This window comes from Natator depressus, chromosome 3 (genome assembly GCF_965152275.1).
Source record: "Natator depressus isolate rNatDep1 chromosome 3, rNatDep2.hap1, whole genome shotgun sequence".
NCBI lineage: Eukaryota > Metazoa > Chordata > Testudines > Cheloniidae > Natator > Natator depressus.
In genome coordinates, this window is record NC_134236.1 from 176,942,325 (window position 1) to 176,959,503 (window position 17,179).

At 41.2% G+C, this 17,179-nt stretch overlaps 1 protein-coding gene across 2 annotated transcripts in view; it reads left to right on the forward strand.

Annotated features, from left to right (window-relative positions):
* SOCS5 (suppressor of cytokine signaling 5) overlaps positions 1–17,179 on the forward strand; it is a 48,439-nt gene that overhangs the window by 24,002 nt on the left and 7,258 nt on the right. The window contains exon 2 of one of the 2 annotated variants that reach the window (XM_074949388.1): positions 16,063–16,108. The exons of the other annotated variant lie outside the window; for it this stretch is intronic. The gene's annotated coding sequence lies outside the window, so the exon portion shown is untranslated. The remainder of the gene's footprint in view (positions 1–16,062; positions 16,109–17,179) is intronic. 2 annotated transcript variants of the gene reach the window in all.

A 17,179-nucleotide genomic window follows, 5' to 3' on the forward strand; every position in this document is an offset into this window, starting at 1 on the left:
TAAGGCTTGCATCTGGATTGCATCCCATGTCACGCACCCCCTCTAAGTTTATCATCAGAGCGTGTACTTTGTTGCCGTCAGTGTTTGACTCTAGGGAAGTTAATGGAAATGGTGTTCAAAGACACTTCAGAAATCTTGGAAACTTTTTATCACTTTGAGGTTATGTAGAGGTGGCTGGTCAGTCAATACACCTCTACCCCGATATAACACGACCCCATATAACACGAATTCGGATATAACGTGGTAAAGCAGTGCTCCGGGGGGGCTGCGCGCTTGGTGGATCAAAGCAAGTTTGATATAACGCGGTTTCACCTATAACGTGGTAAGAGTTTTTGGCTCCCAAGGACAGCGTTATATCGGGGTAGAGGTGTAGCTTTTCTCAAAATCTTAAGAGGTATTACCCCCTTTGTATCTACTAACTCAAATAGAGTATTTGGTATTCTTTTTGATTCAGAAAAGCTGGACTATTTTCTGTTATGGCTCCACGCCTAATGCAGAGTCTGGTAGAATGGTGGGCTGTGAGACAGTTTGTTCAAGCAGCTCCCATTGGCTGGGAACGGCGAACTGCTGCCACTGGGAGCTGCGGACGGTCAATGTAAACAAACTGTCTCGCGGCCCGCCAGCGGATAACCCTGACGGGCCGCATGTACCCCATGGGCCACAGGTTGCCCACCACTGGTATGTTCTAGAAGGGTAATTGATACTCAAACCTCTTCTGCTTGTGAGGTAAGAGAGCAGCCTCCTGTTTCCCCACAAGTTTTTCCAACTTTGTTTAACTGAAAGTATTATGGTTTCAAGATGAAGTAATCCAAATCGTATGGCCATATAATTTATTCACCAATTTGAATATATAATCCAATATACATTTGAAATTATGACCACCTAACTTTAGTTTTTTTAAATTGAAATATATATACTAATTTAAATCTGATTCTCTCTCAAATCAGCTAGCGATGATCAACCCCTTCAGCTGAACTTCGTGTTGGCTGCCTGCTGTCTCTGGTATGGAATATAGGCACAGGCAGACAGTGTTTCGTCCCTGAACTTGAAGCTGTAATTTCAAGGCAAATTAGTGGAATCCTTAGTCAAGCTTAAAATTAAAGAGAAACTTGCAACTAAGGACCAGTTAGTCGTGAAGAACCACTACTGGACCTTAAGGATGCATTACAGGTCTATATAGTATTTACTGATAGAGATATATATTTTTTTAATTACAGGATGACTTGGCTATTGATAGGGGAATATTTTCATTCCTCCCCCCCCCCCCCCAAAAAAAAATAAAAGAATCTGGTATGATGATGATTGTTTTGGTTATAACTAACAGTTTGGGATTATGGCAAAGACTGTTATATAGGGGTTCACCATATTTCGCTAGGAAACTGGTTATTTTTGGAAAGAAGATCAAACAAATTGTTAAATAAGAAAGTTTGATCATCAGAACTCCCTTGGGAAGGAATTTGAACTTAGTGCTGCTTGCGGGGTGGGGAGAACCTCTTATTTTGGAAGTTGGTGGTAATGGGCAATGGTAAGGTTAATGTAGATATTGAAGCTCTTATCCCAAATACTCCTGGGCGAGAGATTTTTCTGCTCTTTTTATAATATTATAACCATGAGGGCACTGGTATGGAGTATTCCAGTAGACTTTAGCTGTTGTGCTGTTGCCATTCTGGAGGTTAAAACTTTAATAAATCAAAAACTTCAAAGCTTCTGGTGAACACTTTATCCTACCAGAAGTTTTATCCTGAATTATTTAACTAAGGAGGTTCTTTATGACTCTCCGTCTTCTGACAATACAGTCAGTGTGTTTGGAAGGGAGGTATATTGGCACTGAGAGGAGTAACTGTTTATGCACATGAAGTTTTGGCCATGTTGAATACTTGCGACACTATGTACTGTCTTGTAACTTTTTTTTAAGAAGCAGTGGATGTCTCCAATCTTAGAAGCCTTTTGCCTCATTGACTTAAAAATTAGAATTGTTATATAGCCACAGTGTTTTGGTTATATAGGCTGTTACCCTGTTTGCAGGGGCAAAAATAAGAAAAGAGCTATGTGAAATTAATTTTCTTTGACTTAAGTTGATGCATTTTTTAGTGTCTGTAACTTCATTTTTTTCACACTTTTAAAGTATAAATTGAGTTTAAGAGAACGATTGACTTTTATCTCATTGTGGTTTTAAGACTTTGTACTTACTTTGAATGTTATGGTTAGTTTCTAATATGTTTGTACTAATAAATCATACTCCATATACATAATCTAGGCATCTAGCAGCTAGCTTGCTGTCATTCAGATTCTGTTTCTCTCTTGTCTATAACAGGGGGAAAAAGTTCTGGCCTCACCTAGTTATATAATTGGCAAACTTTGAGTTACATCCTGAAATTTCCTGATGGAGAATCTCTGATGCTTTCTGTATTTTCACAAGATATTTTTGGCTCCTCTATCTTTTTATTTTACATCAGCCCTGGATAACCAATGAGCATCTGTAATATACAGATAAATGGTTGACAAAACTGTCAGTACACAAAGAAATAAACCTGTTGTAAAATACAGTACAATCTGTTCAGCAGCAATATTACACAATCAGTTCAAACTGTATTGAACCTTCTTGTGAATATTGCTCTCGCTGTTAAGTCTTATTTTATTTGGCACAGCCAAGATGTGCACAAACATGTTTTTGCTTTTTTGTTATATGCAGTACAATTCTAGAAAGGTGTCGCTTAATGTCTTCGGGTGGGTTACTCGTGTTAGTGGTAAACTTTTCACTTTGTTTTTCAAGTTTAGTTGTTAACTTAAAGCTAGATTTTTTTTGTTGTTCTGATGAATTTCTGTCTCTCTTGTTCTGTTGCTCTCTGAATCCCCTCAATTTGCACAATTATAGCTTGTTGCTGCAATTTTATTTTGGCTGATTTGATCAGGGTCGATAATTCAATTCCAGTTCTTGTTTCCAGCAAGGTTGAGATTTCCAGCAGTCTTTTCTCATCACAGATCTTGTTCTATGGATCTGTGATATTAAATTGCATCCTTCAGAGAAAATTATTTTCTGCTAAAATCAAATGTAGACATATGTGATGGTAATGTTTTCCCTAAATATTACCTAGAACAATAAGTAAACTCGTGGGAACTACTGTTTGTTTGGTTTTGGTTTTTAAATTATATCATTTAGCTCTTTTGCCAGCTAAGCACTGGCACAATTTGGCAGCAGCAATTTGAAACTTACTTACTTAGAAACTTACTAATATATAGAGGGTACAAGTAATGTTGAATTACAGCTAGAAAATGTACACTGCCTCAATATCTCAGGTCACCAATGAGTTATCTTTAAAGGCACAACACTACATGTTTCAAACTTAATTTAGTGTCCCCTCTGAATTTAGAATCCATAGTGAGAAGCGATAGCAAAAGTTTAATTAAATCACCTACTTCATCCGATGAAGTGAGCTGTAGCTCACGAAAGCTTATGCTCAAATAAATTGGTTAGTCTCTAAGGTGCCACAAGTACTCCTTTTCTTACTTCATCTCTGCTAATGCATATTTGTTCGAGACAGCAGCTGCAGCCAGCAAGCTCTCTCTGTCCTGAGCCCTGTTCTGTCCCCACCCTGCCCTGTATGGAGAAGCGGTAAGTGGGGGGCAGGAGTAGGGGGGAGGGGGATACCCTGACATTAGCCTCCTTCTTCTCTGCCTCCCGCCCCCCCTTCCCCCCCCACACAGCAAGCAGGGGGCGGGAGCAGCTCCAAGGTGCGGGGGGGGGGGGGGAGGGACAGCTGCTGCACGGGCAGCGGGGAGCTGATGGGGGGGGGGGGGCTGCTGCTGGTCCACCCTGGTTCCAAGCCCCCATCAGCTAGCTCCAACGGGCTGCTCTTCCTGCAAGCAGTGGACAAAGCAGGCGGCTGCCAAACGACATTATAAGGGAGCATTACACAACTTTAAAAGAGCATGTTCCCTAATTGATCAGCAACGAAACAAGTTAACAGAGACTACTTTAAGTGAGGAGTTACTGTATTACTTCTTGCTAACCAGGAGGATATGCTATAGTTGGGCTTGGCAGAATTTAATTCCTATTTTTTTAATATATATATATATATATATATATATAACTTTGACCGATAATATCAATGTTTATTTTTAAGCATTTTCCCTATTTTTATCAACTTAAATTTTCACAAAATTTACACACAATTTTGGTGGGGGGCAGACGACAATTATTAGACAAAGGACCCTGAGATTCAAAATGTAAAAGTTTTATCATCGTTAAAACATTGTCAACATCATATGTCAAAATACACAAAGTAAATTTCTTAAATCGAAGTTTAGGAACTCAGTTTGATTCATCATCAATGGAATTTTTGGTGGTGTGTGTGTGTGTGTGTGTGAAACTGACGTTTATTGACATTTACCATTTAAAAACCTAATCCTTACTATGGCTTGGCTTGGCAGATTTCAATTTTTGTGTGTGTAATTTTGGCTATTCATTTTTATTTTTTAATTTAACTATTTTAACTTTTACAGTTGGGGGAAATTAAGAGGGTGTTGGGGTCAGGGTAGCATTTACAGGTGGGCTGCAGGGAGTCCCTAGTGCTGTCAGTGGCTTCTGGGGACTCCCTCCATAGCCATGAGGCCCAAGATATCTAGGCGAAAGGTGTGGGGAAGGCTAGGGTCCTGGCCTAGTGGGCAGAGACAGCAGGCCAAGACTTCAAGGTGGAGGACAAGCAAGTGGTTGCAGGGGAGGCCACTGCACTGCCAAACAATTCCTGCCTGGACACCACTCCCATGCTCCTCGTTGGTGAGGGAGTGAGCAGAGCCTTGACAGTGGAGTTGCAAAAGGTTCCCTGTATGGCCACGGGGCAGCTAACACCTGATCTCTCCAGGCACAAAGTGCAAAGGGAGGCTGCACTCCTGCTGACTGTTAGAGCTTGTCTTCACTATTAGGAGATTGACACTGCTACAATTGATGCAGCAGTTGTCGATTTAGCGGGTCTAGTGAATACCCGCTAAATGGATGGCAGAGCGCTGTCCGGTTGGCTTGGTACTCCAGCTCCCTGAGAAGAGTAAGGTAAGTCGACCAGAGAGCGTCTTCCGTTGCAGTGAAGACACTGGGGTAAGTCGACCTAAGCTATGTCCACTCCAGTTACGTTATTCACGTAGCTGGAGTAGCGTAACTTGGGTCAATTTACTCCAGTAGTTGAAGACAAGCCCTTAGTGGTGAATATTTTTTGTCTATTTTAGTGTCTGCTGGATTTAAATTAAATCCTGCCAAGCCTAACTATGCTATATACAGATTTATTTAAACAACTATATAGCTTAAATTACAGTTAATTCAATTTCCTGGTTTTTACATTTAATGTATTAAAAAATGGTGAATGATGCTTTTCTTATTTAGTAGATTAGTAGATTAACTTCTTTACTCCTGATTTGCAACAAGAACTGTTTGGATGGAAATTGGAATTCAGTTTAAATTGCACAAATGGAATTTGAAATCTCTCTTTAATTAGTAAATAAAGCCACTTTAGGGCTGGATACATGAGAGGACTTTTGCATTTAAAACTAAGTTAATTTAATTAATTGTTTCTGATTGCCATGTTCTTCAAGATTTTAGAAGTAGACATGTCATCCTCTTGCACCTAGTTTTTTTTTCATAGCTTGGAAGAGGAAAACAAATTTTCCTGCTTTTTCAACTTCCAGTTGGTTTCTTAACTTTGAGCAGTCATTGAATTGTAACAGTTGAATAAACTGTAATAAAGAAAATATTCTGTCTGCACCTGCAGAAGAGGCTACTGCCATGAGAAGATGATTTAGAACGTCCACAGACCAATTCCAGGTGCTCAGCCAGTGCCTTCCACCAATTCAGTGGTTAAACTTCCTTTAAAACTTAGCAGTAAACTTGTATTGCTTATTGTATTTATATTTAAATTAAACAGTTAACATATTAGAATAATTTAGGCCTTAATGTAGGCTGTCCATTTCAAATTTAAGTAGGTTTATTTTTAAAAACTATCTTTTTAAAAAACAAAAAAATCTGATTTATATAAAGTGGGTTTTTTTTGTTATCATTGAATTTTATCCATCCTACAAAAGTTTCCCCTATAAAACCTCTGTTTTCTCACACACTTAATTCTGAAGCAGTCACCTTTTTGACTGAAATGTCTTGTACTTAAAACATTTCCTTTCAGGTACAGACTAATAGAAAACTGAGCAATATACCTAGTCACTCCTCAGTTATGAGAATACTTATACTTCGTACAATTAAAATTATATGAATATAGGCTTAAACAAAACTGCTTAACTTTGAAAGTTGGCATGAACATAGTCTTTGAGCACTAGTCCTTGGTTTGGTTTTAAGAACACTTGTTTTGACTTCCTAGCCTTGAGCATTTGAAAACTGGAAGCAAACACAATTAAAAATAAATAAATCCTGAAATGTACTGATATGCAGTTAGTTGCATGTTAGGTGCACGTTTGTTGCTTCAAATGATGTACAAGTTCTGCGAGCAAAACTAACGAGCTGATTATCTCTGGACTCTTATGTCTACACAGGGATTAAAAAAAAACCCTCAGCTTGCCTGGGTTTAACAAAAATTAGTGTGTAGACCTTCAGGCTTAGGAGTCCCAGATCTCTGGCTCCAGCCCAAGCCCAAATGTCTACACAGCGATTTTTAAAGCCATGCAAGCCCGAGCCAGCTGACTTGGGCCAGCCACGGCTGTGCCATGGGTCTTTTAGCCCTGTGTAGACATACCCAGAGTCGTCTTCCCTTAAAACCTAACACCTTCCCTCCCCAAACAAAAGCTTAAAGAAATGCACCTTGCGTTAATACATAGAAATTTCCTCACTTGAATGCTTGGTTTGCCACCAAATACAGAAGGGTGGTATTTTCAAAAACACCTAAATGATTTAGGAGTACAAAGTCAATGGAACTTTTAACCCTCTTGAGTCTTCTGAATGGTCGTTCCGTAATGTTAATTTAACCATGTTTTCCATGTGTTTTCTTTTTGTCGTTGTCTTGTTAAATGTGAAATATAACTTACTCTGGGCTATTCATTCTAGCACACTGCACATTCTGTATCTTTTATATTGTGAATTACCATTTCCAGAGCAATTTCAGCTTCTGGAATTTCCCATCTTTAAGGCTTTAAAATCAAGCATTCAGGTGTGGCATTGATGTTAGCTCACTCTTGTAATAGTGGGGTGGGGTGGTTGGTGCCACAGCGTAAAACGAACCTGCCACAACAGGGTTTCAATTGGGCACTGAGGCAGGTCAGTCTGTGTACAAAACAGTAGAGTGCAGCTTCCTTTCGGCCACTGTGTTCAAACGTAGCGAAGAGCGTCTCTTGTATCTTCAGCTCTCTGCAGGCTAGGACAGAGCTGCCTGCAGGTCCGAGTGAAGGCATGAAACAAGTTAGACCTGGTTGCGCCTCCCAGCATTTTCTTCCCTGCAGGATTTATAGTCTTCTACCTACCCAGCCACTCTGGGGAATGAGGGGTTTGTTTGCCAATTAGTAAGGCAGCCAGAGCTGCTTCTGACCAGCATGACTGCTTGTAGCTGTAGGGCTTCTGTCTCAGACAGGGTTTTAACCCCCAGTTTGCTGGGTAGTATGCATGTTAAATTCCCAGTCTCATTCTAAAACCATTCAAACATCCTGCTGTTTGATAGCATCATTAGACATGTGGAGTGTATGATAAAGAAATCGAACTAACGTATGATGTTAGAAATGGCATTCAGTAGGAGAGAACTGATGATGGTTTGGGATCTGTCCAGTTGAGATCTCTTCCCCCCCCCCCCCCCCCGTTCAGGACCATTGCACTTGTATAAGAATTGGTGCTCAGGCTAATGCTCCCCGCCTTAAAAGTGCAGGGGTTATTGGAGGGGAAATTCTGAGGAACATTCCCAATTTTGGAGTTTGCATATGGGCGCGCACACACACTTAGGAGGTCTGGTCCATCTGAGCCTGGATTTATTACCTTTCCAGGCACACTGAAGCATTTAATTCTGAGCACTGAGGAAGGCATACCTGAGATTATTAAGGGTAAATACATCCAGTGAGCTGTTTGTCTTTATATTTTTGTAATATTGTAAAGTGCACAGACGTTGAAGTGTTCAGTAAAGTGAAAGAAATTAAGTAACTTCTGCTGTGTTGCATAATACATCCCTCTCCCCCCTACCCCCCATCACTAAGGTTTTTTACAAACTTTCATACCTGTGGTGTAGGAAGGCTTGCCATCTTCCAATGTGAAGAAATTTACAGTCTTCACTGCTAACAGTGAACAGAATAGATACTATCTGTAAGACACCATTGGGTCTCTAGACTGCTCACAATACATAAGCAGAAGTTTCTGAGCTGAAGAACTTTAACACCGTTGCTGTTCAGAGACGTACATTGGAACTGTGTAATGGTTTTTGCAGATGTATGTTAATGTTATGCTGTGTGTCACAGATAATGAAAATTTAAAACAGTCACTATCTTGTTTGTGTGTTGTGATCATATTGAAAAGTGAAAAAATAACAGCATTATTAAAAATGAAACTCTGCTCCACTTCTCTGCATCCATCAGAACAGCTGAAATCTTACTGTTTTTTTACTGGAAAATTTAATTTAATTTTTTCATATTTTTAAAGATTTGCTTACCAAACTTCTCATTTAAGAGTTTTCCCAAAGCTGTGCCCTGTACAATGCTTGCTCACAATCTTTTAAATTGTGCCAGCAGAAGTATTTCCCCATAATTCTGAAACCAGTATTACAGAAGAGGGACTAGATCAAATATCTGATTTGAAATTAGCTTTCTGTTGCCTTGTCAAAACATGTTTGTTATACCTCCATCAGGTTACTGACATATGTTAGCTATTGGACCATTCTGACATTGAATAGAAGGTTCCAGACAATTCTACCAATCTAGTCCATGAAATGCAATAGGAAGCTGACCTACTTCCCACCCCCAACTCTGGTCTGTTAAGGCAGAGGCATTAAGGTATCCATCCTCTTTTGTTGTTGGCGGGAGTGGTGATGGTAAGCAAGTTCTTGAAATTAATAAGTATGAGCAAACCATTGTTGCAGATAACCTGAGGTGCAAAAAGTTATGAGCATATTTGTATTTTTATCTTCTTGGTAAAAGAATAAACTTTCTTGGTGACCTTAATGGAAGTAGAAGTAAATTCTACCATGCTATGAGAAAACTCCAGTAGATAGTTATCCTCAGTATAGTTGTGACTTTTGTAAAGGTCATCCAAAGGGCGTCTATAGTTGACTTGCACTGTGTTTCCCTCCTTCCCCCTCATTTTTTTTTTTTAATTTTAGCAGTTTAAATGCTAAGAAACTTAAACATTGCAGTACACAACATTATTTGAGTCCTGTACCGCTCTCTTCCATATTAAGTACCTTACTATGCTCTACTGCATGATCCAATAAAAATTCACAACTAGCGCAAAAACTGGTGCGTTAACACAATCACAGGATGTGAAACTTTTTTGCTATGGTGTTTGTTTGACTGGCCTACTCCACCTGGCAGAAGGGTTACATTAGTACAGACTTAAGTAACTGTTTTGAGTAGACTGAGATGCAGTGGTACAGAAGGACCTAGATAAAACACAAGAATTTTTTAGGAAAGTCTGTAGTGGACAGAGATCATCCCCTGAACCTTGATTAAGGCTACGATTTAGTCATGGATATTTTTAATAAGTGTCCTGTCCAGGACTTATAGTATAAATACCCCTGACTAAATCTTGGGGGGGGGGGGGGGCAGCGCAAGGGGCCACCGTTGAGCAGTGGGTGCTCCTGCTGGGGGCTGCCCGAACAGCGGCCAGTGCGAATGGCCCTGGGGACGCTCCAGCAGCAGCCGGTGTGGCTGGCTCTGGGGCCGCCTGAGTGGCTGGCAGCAGAGTCGCTCCAGCAGCAGCAGGTGGAGCTGTCCTTCACCACACCCCACTCACTGTGGATGTCCTTGGTCAATGAGGACCAAGGGTTCAGAGGTGCATCTATGTGAGTTCACCTCCCTCCCAGGGAAGAAGGCACCTTGCTTGCTCCACTCTCTCTGCACTTTCTCTGGCCAGCCGCTCCGCCGGCTGGCCGCTTGCTTGCTGCTCCTGCTGGCTGCCTTCTGCTATGACCTCTGAAAGTCAGTCTCTTAAGGTTTCACCCAGCTCTTAGTGATTGTCAGCTCTTGGGGGAACCTGAAGCAGGGTGGGCAGAAATGCTGTCCCACCACAAGTGATTTCAGCTCTAGTAAGCACTTAACATAACAAAGGGCTCAAAAGTTAGAGCTAAATAGCTCCATAGAACAGAGGGGAGGAACAGGTTAAACCAGACTGGGGACCCTTAGGCAGAGTCCAAACTTTCTGGCTGAGACACCTGTCCCCACCCCTCTTACTTTCACAGGGGTCTGGCATTTGAGCCCCTGGCTTAGCGAGGTCCTTTCAGCTGAAGGTGACCTCCTCAATCAGGACAGGTTAAGCACTGTTCTGCTCCGCTTTAGTCATACAACAAAGACAACTACATTGATAATCTTTCACTACCCCTGCATTTAGTACTAAAGTGATTTGTAACCCAACACCAGCCAAAGTTGATCATTTTGAGCAACACAGTTCTATCTGCTGGATATCGAGGCAGAGTAGGTGTGTTCATAGAAATACAGTTTGCTCCTGAAGTCTCTCCACCTCCCAGCTAGCTGTTAGGGGAGAGCTCACTCAGACCCTGCTTACACTTAAAAAAAAATCAGTGGTGTCTCAAACTGGTCCTACAAGACCCTCATGAAACCTCTGTAAGAGACATCTTCCCTCTGTTTGCTTTATAGCAGCTATGGTTGGCTAGGAGACTATGTAAGTTGGGAAATTTGTCAGTTTAAATAACCCTATCTTCAGAGACTATTTTTGATACAAAGTATCACTTTCAAGTAAAGCAGAGAGTTCTTCTTAAAACAGAGGTCACCAACCAGTAGATCACAATCGACTGGTCGATCTTGGAGCTTCTGGTAGTCGATCTCAGTCTAGGGTTGCCAACCTTCCTGTAGATGAACTGGGAGATTGGCTGCTAACAGTCCTGCAGGGCTAAGGCAAGCTCCCTGCCTGCTCTGGCCCCATGCCAGTTCCGGAAGCGGCTGGCACATTCCTGTGGGCCCCTGGCGGGGGAGGCAGGAGGTCTCTGCGTGCTGCCCTCGCCTGCAGGCACCACCCTCGCAGCTCCCATTGACTAGGAATGTGGATTTGCGGCCAATGGGAGCTAGGGGGCAGTGCCTGCAGACGGGCAGCGTGTGCCCCCTTCCCCCACCCAGGAGTGCTGCTGGACATGCCAGCTGCTTCCGGGAGCAGGGCCAGGGCAGGCAGGGAGCCTGCCTTAGCCCCACTGTGCTGCTGCCTGGGCGCCACCTGAGGTAAGCGGCACCCGGCTGGAGCCTGCACCCCAAACCCCTCCCATACCCCAGCCCGAATTCCCCCCTGCATGCAAACTCCCTCTTAGGGCCCGCATCCCCTCTTGCACCCCAACCTCCTGTCTCAGCCCCCTCCCAGAGCCTGCACCCTGAACCACTTCCTGCACCCCAACCCTCTTCCCCAGGCTCAGCCCAGAGCCCCTCCCACACTCCAAACCCCTCAGCCCCAGCCCAGAGCCTGCACCCCAACCCCCTGTCCCAGCCCGGTCAAAGTGAGTGAGGGTGGGGGAGAGTGAGCAATGGGCGGGGGAGGGGATGGAGTGAGTGGGATGGGGCCTTGGAGAAGGGGCGGGGCAAGGGTATTTAGGTTTGTGTGATTACTGTTATTTGTACATTTTCTTTGAGGTAGGTCCTGGGTTGCACTTAAATTCAAAAAGTGATCTTGTGCTTAAAAAGGTTGGCGACCACTGCTCTTAAAACAACCAATTATTTGTTTTGGAAGGATATGAACTTGCATATATGTTTGTCATTGTATCACCAATATTGCAACAGTGATTCATTATTTTTGGAATTTGAGAGTGGGGAGGGAACTTGCTGTTTCATAAGCTTCAATTTCAGCCTCTTCCTCCTTTCTTCAGTCACAGTTTAGGTACCCGTCTGTTTCTTCCTTCATTTACCTTTCCACTCTCCTTGTTACCCAAGATTGGAGGGGTGTTTGAGGCAAATCATGTGAAGGCTTTTTCAAGCAGCTTAGCCATACAGGCCAAAGTTTTCTAAGTAAAGCACCTTAATAAAAGTGGGCTGATTTCCTCCCTCCCTCCCCCCGCCCCAAAGGAAAAAAGACCTGAGTCCCTGGACTGTTCCTATCAGGTTTCTGCCATGTGACTGTAATAAAGATTTTAGCTGCAGTTTAATTTTTATACAATCTGGATACTGCAGAGGACAGTCAAATAACTCCCATATAGTCCTTTTTTTAAAAAAAATCATGCTAGATAAAGTAGGGAGCATGCTGATTCCTTTCCTCATTTCTTACTGGGAATTAGCAAACTAAATTAAAAATTTAGTGTAATTCTGCAAGGACAAATTTTTTAATTTGTATTTGGGGGGGGGAGGAAATCTGTAGTCACCTGTGTTGTCTGCTGTGGAAAAACTAAAGATGAAAGTAGGTAAGTAGGGAATTTTTATTTTGTCTTGAATACCGAGCATTATCATTCTTTGTAGTGTCCCCAGTTCAAGCATACCCTTGGGAAGTAATTGTGCACCACCAATCTAAGAAGAGGTTAGCCCATTTTTCATATCTCAGATCTTACTGTATGTGGTTCTTGGTACTAGGTTTTTGAGAACCTCCATATCAAACACTTTGCTTTGTTTTGGTATCATTATGCTTTTCAGCTATTACTTGTCAACACACTCATTGGGGAGCATAGGTGAAGCAGTTGAGCCATACTATTTCATCCCTGCCTTGCCAATCCTAAAATGATTTGCTACGGTGCAGTTAAGCATTTTAGTCCACTTGGCATACTTTTGTATTGAACCCTTGTACAATTTTTTTTTAGAAGATTAATTTTTCTGATGCAACAAAGCCGTAACAATCTGTCACTTGTAACCTGATCCATGTTTAGTGTAAATATAGATATGTTTTTAGAATTGACTTATGAGAAGTTGCTTTCCCAGAGTTTGAAATAGTTATCATGTGACTGAGAAATACAAGAACTAAAACACTGCCTTTTTTCAATATGCACAGTTCTCTATATTGGGATTACACTGAGGTAAGTTATTTTGGCTTTTGTGGACATGATACAGTATACAATCTTTGTACTTTCAGTTCAAATTTTATTTCCCATCTCAACTAATTGGAGTCAGGTAAACTTGCACCTTTTTGACAGACAAGGGGATAAACAAACTTAGCACAGAATTTTCATAGTAGTAGGAAATCCTATAGCAAAAAGTCACAGCTGGTGTAGCAACTAATTACAGAAAAGGATTGTGAGAGAACAATCCATAAGAATTAGGACATGATCTGGCAGGACTCCTAACAGTCTTGGTTGCTTGCAGCATAGTTGGGGGCAGGAGAGAGGCAAAGCATGGGTCTGCTGTGTTCTGTTTTATACCCTTCGTCCATGTGCTTGGAGAATACAAGTTGAGGCATGTCTGGCGGGCAGTGCTGAGTCCCCAGGCAAGGTTGAGCAATTTCCCTTGTGTGGTCTCATGCAGGTGAGTCACTGAGTTGTAGCTCCCTTGCTGGCCAATGGCTGGTGATAGGTTGTTTTGACACCCTGCCTGGGCATTGGTTACTTTACTGTTGCTTCTGGGGAGCGAATATCTGGCTGATTCTCCAACTTACAGCATGTTTTAGTGACAACCATACAACACAATTCTCATAATTTCATGTCCATTAATGCTATACCTGTATGGACAGAAAAATAACTTTTCAGCAGATCATAACCGTTCCCCTGATACCTGACACGACCTGCTTTATCTGCAAGATCACAATTATATATAAATGAGGAATATGGAGGTTACAGGGCAGTCCCCCAAGGTATAGAATGTCACACTTACATCTGTATGCACTTGTGCAAAGTGGGAGTAAAACATGACATTACAGTGAAACATGATGCTAGCATTTTATACTCACTGTGTGCTCATTTTACACAGGTGTAAATGACTACACATAACAGGTAGTGAAAACTCAAGGAAGTGTAGTAGAAATAATCCTCTTGCTTATCTATTTTATAAAAGGTATTTGAGGGTTGTTTAAAAACTGTACTGCACTGCATGAAGATCACTGATAGTAAGTACATTCCAAAAGATTAGCAAGTTCTGGCAAATTGTAGAGTGGTGTTTTACACCCCAGCAAAAAAAAACCAAAACAAAAACTACTGGCAATGTTAACTTTTTATGGAGATGGCTTTTGAGCTGCTGAAGAAGTAATCCATGTTTTGTCAATGTAGTGGCAGCCCAAGAAACCCTGGAAACAGAAAATCTGTTGAACTTTAAAATTAAGCATCTGAAATTATTTGAATCCGGCTTTAAATACTATTTGAAGAAAGACTTGAGCCTTGTTCCAATATGGGACACAAAACTTTAACTCTGACAAGTGCTCAAGTTCCAAAAACTCTCTTCCATTAGCTAAGATGGGTTACCAAAGTAGCCATTCTGCATGGTGGTCTCAGAAAGGCTTGTAGAGCAGGCCTATGTCAAAGCAGCTAATAGTGTTGATAACTTATAGGAAGTGAGTTGCTCCTTCACCTTTTGGAGCAGGTTTGAAGAATGAAGGAGAGACAGGTAAGGTTTAAATAAAAATATTGTTAAATCCAAAGCTTCAAGATAAGATGCCATGCATTTTTTTAGATTTTAATGAATTAAAACAGTGTGTAATCAGCCTCTCTGCCAAATGTATTCAGTAGAGCAAATGTTTTAAGTAACATAGGACTTTCATTTGTGTAAGGCAGATATGCATTCTCTCTAAAATTTATAAAAACCTGTCTGTCTCGCACTTTTTTGATAGTTTTATATTTAAACAGGTGTTCTGCCCCGCAGTTTAATCCAGGTTTTATCACTATTTTATATTTGTAGTTCTTTGGAGGGGTTGTTTTGGGGGAAGGATGTGTTGGGAAAACTTTAAGATTTTCACTGGTGGCCTGACTTTCAGATGTGCTGAGCAACCTCAGCTCCCACTCAAGTGAATGGGAAGTGAAGATGCTTAGAGCTTTTGAAAATCTGGTCTTTTTAATCACTCTGGTCCATAGCCCCATCTGTGAATATTCATATCTTTTTGATTCTTTAACTGCTATGCCACATTCCTAATTCTGGTAAATCTGCCTTTTATTCAAATAATTCCCTTGTAATTCAGTAATATTTTAAGTTCACTCTTACTACTACAGGCTGGGGGTTTGGGGTGAGGAATCAGTAGATTAAATCATTCAGTTGTTAGTCCTGCCTGTTGCCATTAAAATTCTAACTAGCAGCTGAGAGTATTGAGTACTGTTCTCCTCCTGAAATCCTCTTACCGATTCTTGGAGACCAGAAATGAAACATATACCATCATTTTGGAGAACCCACCCCTAAACTTTCATAGTATACTGTGACCTCATCTTAAATAGATTTTTCTTGTGACTAACCTTCCTTGTCATATTTACGTGCATGGGTCACCATCCCCTCTGCTTTACAATGAATAACATCCGTGTGGCAACTACAGCAGTTGCTTACCTGGAAGAGTAATAGTAGGAAAGTATATATTTTTAGCTTCCTTTTGATGTGATGTAGCAGCTGGAAATAAGGAGAGCCAGCATCAAGTGATCAGCTAGCTCTTCAAGCCACCAAGTGCTTCTGTAGACCAGAGCTTGGGAATCACTGCTTTTAGATGTGAGACCAAATGTATAGCAACATTTCCCAAGGTCTATACAAGTATGTCCACAGCTTTAGAAGCCTCAAGGATCCAGATGCTTCTAGCCTTGATCTGTTTAAAAAGATTCATTTTGGGATCTTCTGCAAAGTCCTGTCTCACTACAAGTATTAACAGACTTAAAAAAGGAAAAGCCTTCAAGGTTTTTGTTTGGTATGATAAACTGTCTGAACATAAGCCGTTGCATACATAAGTTTAAATATACTTTATTGTAAAGTCTCTTGATAGTCTGGTGACAAATCTTAAATTTCTAGGTAAAATATATATTTTAACTTACTCAAAATATCATTTAACTGTCTTTCTTTTTATAGTAATCATGTTATCCGCAGCTTGGGGAAGGAGTCCAGAACATACATGGTGAGATACATTCTCAAGACAGGACATAGTGGTTTATATGCCTTTTCTGAGTAAGAAGGGTATCCATTATATTTAACACCACTTAGAAGCAAATAATCTCTGGACCTAATTCTCAGAGCACCAGTTCAAAAGAGTACACTTTCTGCATACCTGCAATCACTTCAGGGATAGCTACAGGGAGGAACTTGCAGCCCACATAGTAGTTACAAGAAATTTCAAACTCATCAGACTTATCCATTTTAGTTTACATGACTTAACTAATAGCCTTACAGGAAGTAAAAGATGCCACTCTCTAGCTCTGTATCGTTTTGAATCCTGGACAACTTCCCATGTGGTATCTTCGTAAATCAGCTTGCTTAGAAAATGCAATTCTGAATTCATTGCACCCTCATAAACATTTCTTCTGTATGCTTGGCCTGAGGTTAAGGTAAAAAGTCTTCCTGTTTTAAAGACTTTCTGAAAAGGGACCTGTTCCCTCCTCTTTGTGCCTTATTCTGTCAGGCTTAAATAAGGGGAGAAGTTTATAGGATCTTCTTTAGGTTAGGTTCCAAAGAGGATGAAGCTAGGCTGTTCTCAGTGGTGGCAGATGACAGAACAAGGAGCAATGGTCTCAAGTTGCAGTGGGGGTGGTCTAGGTTGGATGTTAGGAAAAACTATTTCAGTAGGAGGGTGGTGAAGCACTGGAATGGGTCACCTAGGGAGGTGATAGAATCTCCATCCTTAAAGGTTTTTAAGGCCTGGCTTGACAAAGCCCTGGCTGGGATGATTTAGTTGGGGTTGGACTAGATGACCTCCTGAGGTCTCTTCCAACCCTAATCTTCTATGATTCTTAAACTATCTCTTCGCTTTCGTAGCAGCTGCTAACATTATCATCTATGTCCATAATGATAAACAGTGATGATGTCTCTCCTTTCTCAGTGATCTTTGTTTTCTCTCCTTTTTTTAATCTTTTATGCTCTTTTACTAGGTTGGATCTTTAGCACTATGTAGTTGCCGAGCATTGGGGACTCAGTGTTTTAGATAGTTTGTTCCAGAAATTTCAGGGAGCCTAATGAGTATTAACATTTTAGC